Genomic DNA, 8972 nt, shown 5'->3' on the forward strand with positions numbered 1-8972 from the left:
CAGTAAAGCAGTTGGAATGAGGACAGACTCAGTTGAGTTCATGATCATTCAGCAAAAGTTACAGACATGTAGGCTAGTTAATAGTGAATTGAAGATAAATAATATTTCAGAATACTTTGTGTGTGTATTTTGGTTCTGATCCATATTTATATTTTCCCACTTGTGCCAAGTATTTTGAACTGGATCTCCAGTTTAGTAGTAGAAATAAATTACCTTTTGATACAGTGTACTGTTATTATGACATTTAATATAGTAGCTATGATGGCTAGCCTCAGCAAAGTACTAATGTTAGCAATAATCATATCTAGATTATGCTTAGTATGCTTAGTTGCCACTGATAGCATCAAACATTATGCTTATACTTCTCTAGAAGATGGCATGTGTATACACTGCATTCTCAGTGATCATTCTTGGGACTGAAACGAATTGTTGACACTTTTATTGTTGTTGTTTTTCTTGTGCATTTGAGTGTTTTTGAAGGGTCAAAAACAAATATAAATTTATGTGTATAAATATTATTTCTTTATAGTCTAATGTTATCAATGGTTGGGAATTAAGTCCTGTTATTATTATAATAATGAATACATGCTGTTCATTTTATTTCTATCCTTTTGAAAGTAAGGAGCTTCCAAATATAAGCCTGGGATTTTGATGTAGAGACAAGGGACTCATTAGTTCCATGAGTGGAAGTCCAAAACTCAGCATCCTGAAATTATGCTGATAGTTCGGAATCAGACACAGAAGCTAAAAGCATATTCAAGATTGTGCAGTTGGTTCTTCAGCCTTGCTACCTGAAGTCTTATATTAATATTTCGAGTTTTCTTAATTCTCAGGATCTGACATGTTTATATTTTTTACCTGACTTTTGTCACGCTTGAAGGTTGTGCCTACCTGATTTTTGTCATAATTTTAATAATTAAACAAAATGCTTACTAACAATTACACTTAGAGACATTGAATTTATTTATTAATTAGTGAATGTTCCCATCAAACATTATTAGTATCTAGAACATTATGTTGCATTATGGGTCTGATGACAGTTTGGATATAAAAGGGGATTCAGTAAACAATCATTGTTTTATGATCAGTCTGTTGAATCACTTATAGATGTGTTCACATAAAATTTGAGAGGAATTATTTCAAATATTCATTGGAATTTTAAACTGCTCAATGGCATTGACCTTTTGGACTGAAGCACTATTTTGATACTATTGAGAACTCAATTTGTCCAAAATTCATGCACTTGGAAAGCAATGATGCATGAGAACCCCCACAAATAAAAGTCATTCACACTGAAATGCACACTGCATGACACTATAAAGTTTTTATTTCCATTATGATACATTCAGTGAATATGACTTGGAAAATAAATTCAAAAGAAAGGAATTTTTTTATAACCATACCTACACCATTCTACAGTCTCTTGAAGTATGTTAATACTAAAGGATACTTGGAAGTAAAGTAAGGAAGCTATATTAAGTAATCTTCTTAAATTCCAAAAGCAAGATACCGTTTTCAAAATACATGACTGCTTAGTGTCTCTTTTGCGTAGTAAGAAGAATCTTACACCACGATTTGAAGAAAGGACAAAAATAGAGTGGTTTCCAAAAAATAGAATCAGAGTATAGATTGATTATAAAATATCAAATATATATATGTGTGTGTGCATATGCGTGTTTTCTAGAACCAATACGAGGTGAATATTAAATACTTAAAACTGATCTAAATACATATTTTCGCGTTTATGTAATCAATTCCCCTTATCAGCATTGCACTTTTGAAACAATCGTTACGGCAGTTGTAACGGTTTCTTAAACAGCCAAATCACAATCAGGGTCACCTGGTACTGGCTTAAGAAGAAATATTTGGAGAGATATTACAATTGTACCAGTATAAGCAAGTCTTTAAAGACAGGAGGTATAACAGCAGAGTGAAGATGAAGAACTGTGGTATTTTGTATATGCTAAATAAAAGTAATGATATTTTGCAAATTTTATTTTGCATGAACTCTCGTTTCAGATTCCATAGTTAGATATTGATTATATTATAATGACATTCAACCTTTAATTTTAGTCTTATAATAACCAGAATTGCATCGTAAATTAATGTGATAAGTGTTTTTTAAACTACAGATTCCCTATTAGAGCTATTATGTGGAATCAAAATATTTTCAAAAATTGCACATTGGTTGTCCATGGTAGTGCATTATGCAGAATGTAGTTGCATGTCCAGTTGGTGATATATCATTCAGTCTCCTGCTACTGTTCGAAAGAAGAGTGTGTTTAATTCTGATATTTCAATTATGCAATTATGATCTCATATTCATATAAATATAACATGTGAGATTATATCTAGTATATTTAATTCTTTATACGATACTAATAGAGCGATAAGGGACAACACTGCCTTATTTACCAGGAATTTTGATCTCAAGTTGAAGCTGGTCTCGGTCTGTTATAAACATGTGCTCATTATATATATATATATATATATATATATATATATATATATATATATATATATATATATATATATATATATGTGTGTGTGTGTGTGTGTGTGTTAGTGTGTGTGTGTGTGTGTGTGTGTTAGTGTGTGTGTGCGTGAAACACACAAAAGGAATATACGCTGTTACATCTTAATGAATAACACTTTCTCGAGGGTCAATGTTGCCGAGATTACAGAAATAACATTAATATAGTCTCAAAAATGTGCAATACATTCCCTATTACAATTTATATACAATATGACATAATGTCAGAAAAAAAAACTAGTTTTAAATTGAGCAAATGGAGCTAATATTCAAAACGATTTCCATCATAATCAAAGAGGGGTATATGGTTGGAATATGTGCCAGTTTTTTAAATACAAAAATGCAGTTGCTTTATGTTGCACAATATAAAACTATTTCTTTAATAAGAACCATCAAGTTTATATCAGTTTTCTAGCATTAAAATAACTTTTCAACACAATCAAACCCTTAATTAATAATGTAGCACAATTAAACCTCTAACTATTAGTGTATAAAGTAAAACTCTACTTAAACATGCAACAAACAAGAGTCCTTTAAAAATAGTATTTTGAATAATTTCAGCCTCTCTAATAAGCAACTTAGTGTGTCATTGTTTTATTATTTACACCACAAATACATTTTGTTTTGGGAATTGCCTGGTCCACTTTTGTGATAATCCCTTCGCCTAGAAAATCTGAAAATAAAGAGAGAGAAATATTCCAGATTGTGATATATATCAGACAATATATTATGCCTGTTCTAAAGTTTAGTTAATATCAAATACAGTTTTATCTGCACTATGATACAAGAACCACATTGCAAATGTATTAACATCTCTTGGATATCAGATGTAATTCAAGCTTGTGTGTTTGTCAGATCTTTGGTTATATGACAAAATGCCTCAACATTAATGACACGAGTTGTGGTGTAATTTTCTTTTGTCTTTCTTGGCTACGATTGGGTGATTATTGTCTTGTTTGATACTTTGTGTCTGCTTAATGTTTAATAGCTCATACAACATGAGCATTTCTGGTAGCAAAATTAATTTGATATGTCTCCAGAAAATAGCTATTATTCGACCAAGCTGACACTTTCGCAATTATCGTGGAAAGATTGTAACACTTGAAGAGACACATTTCACATTGTCATCACGCTGATCTTAGTAAATATTTATCTTATCTTTAAGGCTGCATATTCTCTAACAACTGAACGTTAAACCTAGATAGTATACGTTTTGTTGAAGTTTAAGGTGATTTCCTCAACAATGAAATATACAAATACATCCTTTTGATTGCAGGTGATGCGGATTGCAACATATTTATCGTTTACCATGTTAATCATGCAGATCATCTGAACATGAAAGTTGAGAAGCAATGTACGTGTTTTGGTCATTACATCGTCAAAGCTCAGGGATACGCGTGAATACAACCCAACTCTTGGGAAATCAATCTAGCGTATATACATGCTAATCCAACTGTCCGATAATACTGTCCGCCATTACATCCCAAATCCAAACTATTTCTTAATTTTGGTGAACGCATTTTCAAAAATCTTTTTAAATTATCTTTTCAGAAGAGCAGAGCAAAATTAATGTTATGTCGATTGCACCGTCAGATCTTGTAAGGTGATGCAACTTGGGCTTTTCTTTGGGCCTTTTAATTACGTTAACATGGGTTATGACTGCTAAAATACTAATATTAATGCCTTCATGTATTTCAGAATTGTTTCGTTCTTAATATTGTCATGAAAAGAATGTTGACTTGAAGGTTACTGGCAAAGCATATCAGCTAATGAAACTAAATTGGTTAATGATATAAAGAAATGTACAAGTACGGTAACTGAACATATAAAGTTGCTATTCCTGGATAGTCTCCTCCTTAATTTGGAATGTATCGTGTGTTCAGTCCTACAGCGAATAGTATTACTGATCGAAATGCATACATTCATTTGTTCCCACCACATTTGCAGGCATAGCCAATACCAGACAGCCAAGACCTGTTCCATCCCTGACACTTAGGACACTGAAATGAAAAAGGGAACGTGCATACATATTGAGAATTGGCACTTTCTTAAACAAAGTTACTGAAGTCCAATATTTCTCGTGTGACCTATGCTATATATTATAAATATTATACACAAATGCACACACATGCATACACACATACACACACATATACACTTGCACTTCAATCCGAAATCATAGATACACTTAGTAAGCCATCGCTGATAGTTAGTACACTAGATTAAAGGGAAAAGTACAGAAATGTTGAAATTAACAGTTTATAACGCAATTAATCATTAGGGCCACACTTAGCATCGTGAATTGTACCCATTCATTTGTCATACAGATTTCACACACTATATACCCAACACACACATACACACACATTCTTGTAAAATCTACAAAACGGGGTCATATGATTTTTGACCAAAAACTGGTGACATTTTTATTTTAACATATAAGGGGTGATAAAGATCTAGTTTGCAATGCATTTTATATATTTATGTCATTTGTAATTGATTTGTGGTTGATTTTCAAGAAACACTATAATAAGCTTCTCCATCAGAACTGGGGCACATACATATACACAATGTTAGAAATTATACAATCAAATAGAGGACATAAAATGAGTATGTATTTTTATTCTAAATAATGATCAATTCAGTCTAAATACTGCAGTAATCGTACCTCATGCACATCGTTCCCATCTATATTAACAAACTAAATTGATACGTATCATGTTGAATTTTTATATTATGTATTTTGTATGTGTAAGTTAATGCGTACGTCCATGAGTTGGAATACACTGAACAGTCAGAATTGTTTAAAAATACAGAGAATGTGTCCATTTTTATAAAATGAAATAATCAATGATCTGCATGCCAAACTTCAGTTAAGATAATTTCGTTAGCAAGAATACAGTTCAGAATTTAACACATCCCAACACAATAACACAGTTTACTTTTGTGTACTAAAATTTGTCACTTTATTGCAATCCCCTCCATGATTAAGCCAATGCAAGATAAGATCTCTTCGATATGAAATACACCAACAACTTTGTTTTCATGATGGCATGGTTTAGCTTTTGTGTGCTCAGGTCAGAACCGCATAAGTGTCCCTGGAGCCAAATAGTCCCTATCAAAATCTAATTGTGTGGATTGATTGTGTGACACCATATGCAGTCTTTGTGACAGAGACTGGCAAATCGTACAATCGAATGATTGTGAACGGACTGTTCAGTTATCTGAAAAAGACTTTTAGTATTGCTATGACGGTAAATATGGTGTAGAGGTACAAGTGAAATGAGGATTAAAATCATGATTTGACTGACTTAAGGTAGCGTACAAAAAATAGTTCCCAGTATTCTGTATGTGGACAGAATTTATGGTAGTTAGGTACCGGCGCTAAGTTAGGGAAATGTTATAAGGAGAAACCTTGCGGTTGTGAAGTTGGCAGGCAATTGTGAAGTTGTGATATTGGTGGTTATGCATTAATTAGATGAAAAATATTATAGTCTGTTTCATTCGTTCTCTAAAGAGGCCCTTTGCATGTAACAATGTTAATTCTCTGCATTTAGCGTAGTGGAGAAGACAGCTGTGAAGATATCTTTGCACATGTATGGTCAGTGATTGATAAGAGAAAATTGTTTGACGATTGTTGTCATCGGGCCCTTATAAATATCAGACAATGAGAGAGAGAGAGAGAGAGAGAAAGAGAGAGAGAGAGAGACAGAGAGAGAGAGAGAGAGAGAGAGAGATGATATAAATAGTTACTGACTAAACGAGGAAAGAATGAGAAACATTTGATAATTTACATCTGATTCAAACAAAATTCTTACGATTGTTTTGTTTCACATTATTTATATTTCAAGCAACATGCACAATTAAGATACGCCGAGAAACAATATATATATATATATATATATATATATATATATATATATATATATATATATATATGAATATGCAACCTTGTATTGTCAGCGTCGTGACATTTGTCATGTACAAGTACTTACACAACTTATTGGCATTTACTATCTGTTCAAGCTTGACTTGTCGGATTTAAATATAATGCGGTTAATTGGAGGAAAGAAATAGTAGCATGGTTTGTTTACCATGTAGACTGTTTGTTAGTATGCTTCTAACCACATTTGAATGAACTAAAAACTATGTTGACATTTTCCAGTCTTTTTTTATCCAAACGTGAATGTCTACGAGTTAAATAGGATATAGAATATACATTCACAGATGAGCGGCTACAATATATTACCCAACGTATAAACCATAAATAATATCTGCATAAAACTTTTTATTCAGTTTTTTGTGTTCCCTATCTAATTTGGCGAAATATGTTATAAACATTGGACTACACATGAATCAACATGTATATCGATGTTGCTCTGTGTTAAAAAAGATAATATATCATTTATATCTGTCTATGTTTGCAAAAATGATTTAAATCCCATTAGCTCTTCTTCGTGCCATCTTATGTGAGTAATTCGGAAGCAAGGTGCGCAAGCCGACAGTAAAACAATGTGAATTTTCGTGTGTAAACGGGGCCGCAGTTTTCAGACAAATACACACGAGATTTAAAGATATGTGGGACATTTGAATTGTTGTGTATAGCATAAACTGAACAAATACCGACCAAAATTGGGACATACTCAGATACGTGTATATCAAGGTTTATATTGTTAAGTAAGATCTTGGCACTCCATTTAAGCCAACATTAGAAAACGGGGACGTCCCCGTTTCGAGGTGTGTCCCGGGTCTGTTGGTGTATATTCGCACTGATGTCCCCGTTTCGCGATTTTTACAAACGCACACACACACACACACACACACACACACACTTTCTCATTTTAAACTCTTTTGAAAACAGCTTACTTCTATGTCTCCCACAACATCATTTTCATGGACAAAGAAATTTGACTGGCATATCCAACAATCAATAAGACGAAACATCCCAAATATGTCCTCTATTGTTACAATATATACTAATGACATACTGTGTTTGTAATGTTGCATATAATTTTAATAATATTGAACTCCATTATTCAAATGCTAGTGAAGTACGTCATATATAGACCTACCAATATTGAATTTTACCAATCAGATATATGTGTAGTACTTCCAAATAATCATATTATTCTGAAATAGCTTATAAGCCATTGTTGAGATTTAATAAACGTATTTCAGAACCTTACCGTCTGTATTTGTTAAGAAACGTAGGCAGTCAGCTGACAATTATTCCCATTAATCTTAATAGAACTAGCTGATACTCATACTACTATTATAATATATGAAATGAGCAATTGGCACGTGCATCAAGTGGTGAGCGAAGCAAACAGTGTTGCTATCATCTTCCAGCTTGTCCCGCTTCCGTCATCGTTTGGAATAAATTATGCAAGTGTTTCATCCGCCATATATGCACTTTTCGGTTGCCACATATATATATATATATGTGAAACACTGTTAATTGTGCGAGATTCTCGATTTATCTTTATTATTTCAAACTTCTTAATCTTGAGCGAGTCCACAGCCTATAAGTTTATAATGCCTTGTCCTCACGATCTGACCTAAACAATGAATAACAAGTTTTAGCTATTTGTAGCTTTATCATCAAGATCCAATGCTTGTTTATGTTCTATTACTTGAATATTAAGACCACTATATTGATTGTAAACGAATATAGAATACATACATACTATCAGCGTTCTTTCAGTAACGATTCTAATGGATAATGCTCATAATTACAGGTCAAAATACCAATAATCCACATTGCACATATTGTGATATATGGAACGTTCTACCAGGAGGAAAACTGTACAACCTAGTTCTCACGTTGACACTGTCACCCACGACCTTGGTTTTAGGAATTTACTCGCTGACTATTATATTTGGGTTGTTTAAGCACAGCATCAGTGTCGTCGATGGATTCTTACATAGCACCTAACCGACCATTCGAATGGGAAAATTCCGAAACTTGTAATCATATTTACCAATAATTGTATCATTAATATCATTAAACAAATATGTAAGGATTTATTTATATATACTACGTAATCTTACGTCCTCATCTTTTCAAAAAATATATATTCTGCCCGTAAACCAGATCAAACTATTGATAATGAATACAATTTATATTCATGAGTAAAATGTACACAAATTATATATATATATATATATATATATATATATATATATATATATATATATATATATATATATATATATATATATATATATATATATATATATATATATATATATAACACTACATAATAATGCATGATTCTCTCTCTGAAAAATCTCCAGGGTTAACATTTTTGGTAAAAAATAATACAACATTACAGTGACCGTCATGAACATGTTCCTTTCTGCGTCCAACGATAAAAGTCCATTCAATTTAAGACACAGAAATTAACTTTCGAAAGAGAATGACGTCCAGGTAAAATGT

The 8972-nt window shown here is 32.3% G+C and overlaps 1 long non-coding RNA gene across 1 annotated transcript; it reads right to left on the reverse strand.

The window, feature by feature from the left end:
• Positions 1-1309: 1309 nt before the first annotated feature.
• On the reverse strand, positions 1310-6262 carry LOC149774131 (uncharacterized). Its single transcript, XR_016417039.1, has 2 exons — positions 4454-6262; positions 1310-3206 (listed from the first exon to the last, which is right to left on the reverse strand). It is a non-coding gene; the product is annotated as an uncharacterized LOC149774131 (long non-coding RNA).
• Positions 6263-8972: the final 2710 nt, after the last annotated feature.

This window comes from Sinohyriopsis cumingii, unplaced genomic scaffold (assembly GCF_028554795.1).
Source record: "Sinohyriopsis cumingii isolate HCF-2022 unplaced genomic scaffold, ASM2855479v2 utg000426l, whole genome shotgun sequence".
Taxonomy (NCBI): Eukaryota; Metazoa; Mollusca; class Bivalvia; order Unionida; family Unionidae; genus Sinohyriopsis; species Sinohyriopsis cumingii.